Raw genomic sequence first — 7864 nt, forward strand, 5'->3', positions numbered from 1 at the left:
GGTAAATTGCCGTTTTCATCACCCCATATGGAAGGTTCCTACTATCAGTTCTACTTCTCATTGTTAACGTTACCTTTGATGACTAGACTGGAGTAGTGTTTGTCAGATTTCAACACTACAATTTTTGATGTTTTTCTCTGTTTTTCCATATTTTATCCTTTGGAAAAATAGTAACTACTGATCACTAAATCAGCTAGTAACTACTTAGCTCCCTAAATCATTTGGAATTCTGCACTGGGGGGGGTTCATTTATTCTCCCTCACTTAATTATTTATTATATCATTTCTTTAAGAACTCATAAATTAGCCTGTTCTATGCTGCTATAACTACTAATAAACTTCTTTGGCTCATAGCTGAAGACTGAGAGGTCTAAGATCAGGGAGCTGCATCTGGTAGGGGTTTTTTGCTACATCGTAAACTGACAGAAGTCATCAGATAGGTGAGAGAGAGAAGAAAGGAGACAGACACATCTTAACAGGGATCCACTGCCATGATATTGATAGACCCCTTCGACAATCGCATCAGTGCTTACCTTGTGAAAGTCTTGCTTCTCAACTCTTTTGCATTGGGATTACCTTTCTAATAAATAATTGTGGCACTCTGCTAAACTTTAATAAATATTTATTTTATGTTAGGCTATAATCGGATATTACTTTATTTTTCTCTCCTTGGATTTTCGCTTGTTTTTTTTTTTTGTTTGTTTGTTTGTTTTTTTTCTTTTTTTAATTTGTCAGATGGTGCATGTAAACCCTCCACAGGAGAAGGTCACACTGCAACTCTTCTCCGTTTCTCCCTTCTTTTGAGATTTTGGGCACACACATATATATCCACCTGGCATGTTTTTCAAGCTGCCAAGTCTGAACTCATACTGCACAGCTAGCCATGTGGGATGCAGCCGCCATGGGTTGGGCTGCCATTTTTTTTATTATATTCATTTTGTTCTTATCTGTTCTGTTCTTTTTTTTTTTTTTTTTTTTTAGGAAAATTTTTGCTGTAGGGTGTATGTGCTCACCAGAGAGAGAACGAAGAGACAGAAAGTCAGACATATCTTCCAGAGGGGATGACTACACTGCAGCTCCTTCTTCTTCATTCTCCTTTTGGGATTTTGGACACACACACGCACACACACGCACACACACACACACACTCTTGCTCCTGGCATATTTTAAGCTGCTGGGTCCAGGCCTCGAAATGCAATTGCCTACGCAGAATCCAGTGACATGACCATTACACCAGCTGCTGGTCCTCTGTCCTCTTATTTTTTCAATAATCACTATGCTATTAATATTTCCCAACTTTGCAGTCCATATCTTTAAACTATTTTCTCTAGTCATTGAATAATGCTTCATAATATGCCTTTAGCCCACTTTACCCATTTTGTTCTCCAAGGGATACAATTTGATTAGGAAATTTTTTTTTTCCAGAGTGTATGCATCTGCCAGAGAGAGACAGTGAGAAAGTAAGAAGTCACCCCTAAGAGGAATGGTCACATGGCAATCTCTTCTCTTCTGTCTCTCCCCCTTCAGGGATTTTGGTCTCCCATGCACATGTACCCAGCATGTTTACCAATCTGAGATTCCAGCTATGCAGTCATCCATGTGGGATCTAGTACCCTCAATTATCCCCATCAAGGACTGGCCTGCTACTTGAATGATTTTACTGCTGCAATTGACCCAACTTCAACCACGAAGTGTTCTTTTGATGAATTCATTTGGTACTTTGACATATGCCCATCATTTTAATCATTTTTTAAATTTGTGGTGCTACAAGATACTCAGGGCTCATTTTGTTTATTTCCTGCCATAGTACTAAAACAGCCCTTTCTCTAATAGCCCTGGTTCCATTTATTGGAGGATGGTATTAGATTCAAGATTCTGAGGTTAGGTGCATTTCCTGTTCATAGATGTCGTCGCTTTCAGGCTCTCTCACCTGAAAACACAGCTATGGTCAGAATGCTTGTGCCTCCATCCCAAAATGCATATGTTGAAATTAATCATCCAGGTGATTTGGTTGTGACAGCAGAGCCTTTATGAATTGGTCTGATTGGGTGGGCAGAGAGTCCCCACGCCCATTACACTACGTGGAGACACAACAAGAAAGTGCCACTTATTGATATAAACCAGAAAACCCTCACCAGATACCAAACGTCTCAGTGCCTTCATCTTGGACTTCCAGCATCCAGAATTATAAAAAATAAATTGCTATTTATACTATTGATAGTAGGTTGTCGAAAAAGCCATGACACATTTTTCTCTGCAAAAGTGCGTCCCAACTTTTCTGACAACCCAATACTAAGTTCATAGGATTTTATCGTAACAGCTCAAGCAGACTACGATAAACACCAAGCAAGTTCATGTAAACACGTGGATGCTCACCCATGTTTCTACATGTATCTATACATATCTCCATAAGTAGGCACCTGTATCTACATTAAATTAAACAAAATTCATACCGACGACTCCACCTCAGATGCATTACCTCATGGATCATTTAGCCTTCTCTCCTTGAGTACTTTTAAATGTCCACTTCAACAGTGAGGAAGCTCGTTCTCAACCTCTGCAGCACCATTTCCTCAGTTGCTCAAATCCAGTCTACTTCTACGCAATATCAGAATTGTTAAGCCATATCCCTGTGGAGCACGACTTTGTCAGCTGCAGTGCTTATGTCTAACTCATCTTGCTTTTATTATTACGGATCCCACTCATCTCCAGGCTAGCGTAGGTTATCCTCCTTGCCTCACAGGTGATTCTTTTCTTTTTTTTTGATATTTCTAACAAATCAGGTTCAGACTTGGTGTTTTTTCCTTTTTTTTTTCTTTCCTCAATTGGATTGGTCAGTGGAATTAAAAAAAATAAAAAAGACTTAGTTGTAAGCATCAGCTCAGCTTGTAATAACAGTAATGCTTACTTATGAGCATCAGCTTAGTGTTTAGATATCCTTCCCACTCGTGTGTTGTAGAAGGAATGGCAGTATGACAGACACGGTGAGGGCAACACCCACGATGCAAAAAGACACACTGACAGGAGTGACCTCTTTTATTAATGTGCTGCAAGAAGCGTAAGTGGACTTCTTGGAAATCCGGAAGTCATGAAGTGGAGAAGGAGTATATAAACAGAGGCTAGAGATGAGTTGAAAAGTAAGGGGTGGTTGAAACAGCCTCCAGGGAGGCTGTAAATAACCAGGCATGTTCGGGAAACTTCCAGTCACTCAGTATAGCAGTAAGATACAATGCCAAAAGAATATAGTTTGTATTAATTTCACAAAGGCTACATGGTAATATGATAGGTCAAGAAATCAGAGCTTCCTTCTACATGATTTTTAAATTTCCATCTATTGTATTATGATTCGTGGATTAGAAAATACAACAGAAAGTGTAAGCAGATTGATTGACATTATGTGTACATACAGTGTCATTGAATTGTTGAATGTCCCCCTTCTCAAAATGTTGATGATACTTTGCTTTGAGTAAACATTTTTTTCTTCATTATTCATTGCTCAATAATTTTCTCAGACTGTTTTGCAGTAAAGTTTTTCCTCCTTGGTCTACTTTTCAGAGTTTTCTGGACAGAGACAGTCATTTTTTCCCCCATAATCACCCACTGTAGTGTTTGCTGTGTAGAAATAAGCACCCAGTTAGAATACCTTTATCAATCAGTAACTCATGAAAAAGACAAGCTTTTTCACAATAAATTTTTATTCATATATAAACTAATAATTTATTTTTCTGTTATTTATACTATTTACCTGACAGGAAAAATTTCTGTTACTCTTAAATTTCTCTGGTGAAAGTAGTCATAACCTTCAAATGCTAAAATTAAAACTAAGGGGACAATATAATTTCATTGTAAATGTAATCAAATTATAAATAAAAAAGGCCAAGACTTAAATAATAGTATTTTCTTTTCTTTCTTCTTCTTTTTTTTTTTTTTTTTTAATTTGCTATAGGATTTGCGCAATTGCCAGAGAGATGCAGAGGGTGAGAGAAACAAACTGAGACAGCATCGCCCGGGGGCGCTGACCACACTGCAGTTACTTCTCTTCCATTCTCCTCTTGGGATCTTGGGCACATATGCACATGCATCCTGTGTGTATTTCACACCACTGGGTCTGTGCCTCAGAACTCATAGCTGACCATTTGAGATCCTGCCATCTTAATAGCCACACCATCTGGAAGGCCTAGAATATTTTTTGTCCTTTTATCTAACTCTTTCAACATGTTATCTATTTATTTTCTTAGTGTTATAAGGCTTGCGTATTATTATGTATTGAACCAGGTTTTACAACAATAATAACAAAAGACACTGTAGTCGATTAGAGTTTCAGGCACGACATGCCCATAAATTACTAAGTAAGCCATAGACCACTGGTCTGTCACATGTGGCTTTTGCTCTGTTTTCTTTCTAAAAAGTTCTATTTACTGGGGAAAGCAGCAGCACCAGATCCAAGATGGCGGCCAGCAGAGGGCTACTGGAGGAGCTTAAAGAAATCCATGAATGCAGAATGAAAAACTTCCATACATCCAGGTTGATGAAGCTAATTTATTGCCTTGGCAAGGGCTTGTTGTTCCTGACAACTCTCCATATGACACTGGGGCCTTCAGAATTGAAATCAACTTTCCTGCAGAGTACTCATTCAAACCACTGAAGATTACATTTAAAACAAAGATCTATCACATAATCATTGTTGAAAAGGGGCAGGTCCATGTGCCAGTAATTAATCCTGAAAACCGGAAGCCGGCAACCAAAACCAACCAGGTAATTCAGTTCCTCACAGCGTTGGTGAATGACCTAGCCCGAGTACCCCATCTGGGCCAACCTAGCCAAAGAACACTATAAGGACCTCAAAAAAATGCTGTGATAAGACTGAAGAGTTTACAAAGATATATGGGGAAAGTGACCTGTGGACTAAAATCTGCCAAGATTGATTCCAGCAAGTGTGAGCAGAAACCCCAAGCAGTGCATTCAGACACTGCGTTCGGGGCAAAGTAGGACTGTGGAGTTGACACATGCCTTCACCTGGCATTTGCTTCTGCCAGTTATGAACGTTCTACAGTTTTCTTTATCAAAAGTGGTCTAGGTAACCCATAAGAAAGTATTAAAAATTTAAGATGTTCTTAAAAAAAATCTGTTTACTATTATTGTCAGAGGCATGTGCTCTTGCTAGAGAAAGTCAGTCAGTTAGAGAGACAGAGAGGAAAACTAGCACTCCCCTTATGGGACATGGTCACATGACCATCATCCTTTTTTCCCATTTCTTCATCCCAGGAGGACTTGGGGCATGCATGCACATGTACCCAGCACGTGTTTCAAGATCTTGAGACCAGGATTCCAACCAAAGTTGGCCATCTGGGATCTGAATTCCTTAATTAATGGGCTACAGTTCCAACTCAGCTTTATTTTCTGGCTGGGCTATAGCTGTGTACCAGTGGGCAAGGCATTAATCTCTATGCTTCTTGAGTGATACATTTATAAGAGACAGGACTTAAACTGCATGACTTTTCAGTTTTCCTCTTATTTTAATATTCAGTGATAGGTTTAATGCATTAAAAAATAAACGATTTTGGTCACTACGGTAAGAGACTAGTGATCTTTAAATGTATTTTTGGCCCATTTTTAATACATGCAGTCTAAAGGCTGCAATTAACTGATAGATTCGCATCATTGTCTGGCTTTATGATGCTGAATGAAATGCAAATATTGAGATTAAATTACTTTCTCTTCTTTTTCTTTTTTAATTTGCAATACAGCACAGGCAATTTCTGTAATGAAAGAGGGAGAGAAAGTGAGAGAGCACCCACCAGGGGAGATGTGCAGTAGAGCATTTGCGACTTGGTCACCCTTACCACCTGCCATCACCCTGCCTTTAAACTACTTCCGTACTCGAATTCATTGATAGGCTCATTTTCTAGCTTGTCTCTGGTCCATTATCAATATACCTGATTAAGACAACGAGTGGCTCCACAATAGAAAAACCTAAGTATATTAAATAGATCTAAGCATTTTTTCCCTCAAAATGTTTTGCAAAGTTTATTGATTGACCCTTATGGAGAAACAATACTATCTGACATGCAGTATTAGAAAGACAAGTAGCGAATTCTGAATAGGTAAGAAAATGAAACAGTAAGATAACTTTTAAAATTATATACAGAGAAGTTTGCATTCGAGGTTTTGTTTTATTAAAAATAAATTAACCCTACTTTTCTTACCAGAGTGGGTTAAAAAAAAATTAAAGTGGTCACACTAGTGCTGAAAGGATTGGGAACTTCTTTTGAGATTGAACTGTAGTTCTTCTTTGGGTTAATAATGATGTGTCTAAAACATATTAAACTATTATGATAAAGAAAAAATAACCCAGGACTGGCAGGTGGTGTAATGGTTATGTTGTTGGACTCGCATGTACTCAATCGTGGTTCGAGTCTCGGACCTGGTGGCTTAAACTCACGCCAGGCGCATGTGCATGTGCACCCAAGATCCCGAAAGGAGAAAGGAGGAGAAGGGATTGCAGTGTGGCCATCCCCCCCTGAGGGGTGATTTCTCACTTTCTGTCTCTCTCTTTCTCCGTCTTTCTGGCTAGCACGCATGCCCTATAGTAAAAACCTCTCCAAAAATAAAAATAAATTTAAGAAAAAAGAAAGAAAACAAAACCCAGGGACCAGCAGATGGTGTAATGGTTATGTTGCTAGACTCACACAGAGTCAACCATGGTTTGACCACCAGACCTGGTGGCTTAAAACTCATGCCAGATGTGTGTGGTGTCCAAGGTCCCAAGAGGAGAACGAAAGAGAGGGGACTGTGGTGTGGTCATTCTCCATGGGGAGTGATTTCTCACTTTCTGTCTCTCTGTCTCTTTCTGTATCTCTGGTGAATGCACAAGCCCTATATCAAAAATCTCTCTCTAAAAAATAATAGTAATAATAACTAAATCAAAAGCAATGAGTAAATTAATCCTATTGTCTCTAATCTTAGACCAATTCTGGAACAATATTCTTTGTAATGAGTGTCTACTTTTTCTACCTACTCAGTTTCCATTTCACCTTTGGGAAAAAGTCCATCATACCTTGAGGGAATTATTCTTCCCTCTCCGGGTCCAATATTCTTTGCAGAGTTGACATTGACTCCAACTCCACCTCCAAGTCTGGAACCAAAAGCTAGATCTAGGCCAAAAGCTCATCCTTGTTGCCCTGATTCGTGAATTGGTGGATGATTTAGTTTGGGCCTCATCCTGTCAAACCTATCATTCTACTAAAATTCTTGGTAAATCGAAATCTCTTGGCATAGTGGTTAACGTTCTGGACTCTCACATAGCCAACTGTGGTTTGAGGCCTGGACTCAGAGGCTTGAAATTCACGTGGGATGTGTGTGCATGTGTGCCCAACATCCCAACATGAGAATGAAGAAGGGATAGCAACTTGACTATACCCGGGGGGGGTGGGCAGGGAAGAGTGACTTCTTACTTTCTCTGTCTCTCTGGTGAATGCATGCATCCTGTAGCATTATTCTTCCCTCTCCGGGTCCAATATTCTTTGCAGAGTTGACATTGACTCCAACTCCACCTCCAAGTCTGGAACCAAAAGCTAGATCTAGGCCAAAAGCTCATCCTTGTTGCCCTGATTCGTGAATTGGTGGATGATTTAGTTTGGGCCTCATCCTGTCAAACCTATCATTCTACTAAAATTCTTGGTAAATCGAAATCTCTTGGCATAGTGGTTAACGTTCTGGACTCTCACATAGCCAACTGTGGTTTGAGGCCTGGACTCAGAGGCTTGAAATTCACGTGGGATGTGTGTGCATGTGTGCCCAACATCCCAACATGAGAATGAAGAAGGGATAGCAACTTGACTATACCCGGGGGGGGTGGGCAGGGA

At 39.6% G+C, this 7864-nt stretch overlaps 1 pseudogene; it reads left to right on the top strand.

Moving 5' to 3' along the window:
• Positions 1–4446: 4446 nt before the first annotated feature.
• LOC102502412 (ubiquitin-conjugating enzyme E2 L3 pseudogene) lies at positions 4447–4924 on the top strand (annotated as a pseudogene).
• Positions 4925–7864: the final 2940 nt, after the last annotated feature.

This window comes from Tupaia chinensis, unplaced genomic scaffold, assembly GCF_000334495.1.
Source record: "Tupaia chinensis unplaced genomic scaffold, TupChi_1.0 Scaffold000002_1, whole genome shotgun sequence".
NCBI lineage: Eukaryota > Metazoa > Chordata > Mammalia > Scandentia > Tupaiidae > Tupaia > Tupaia belangeri.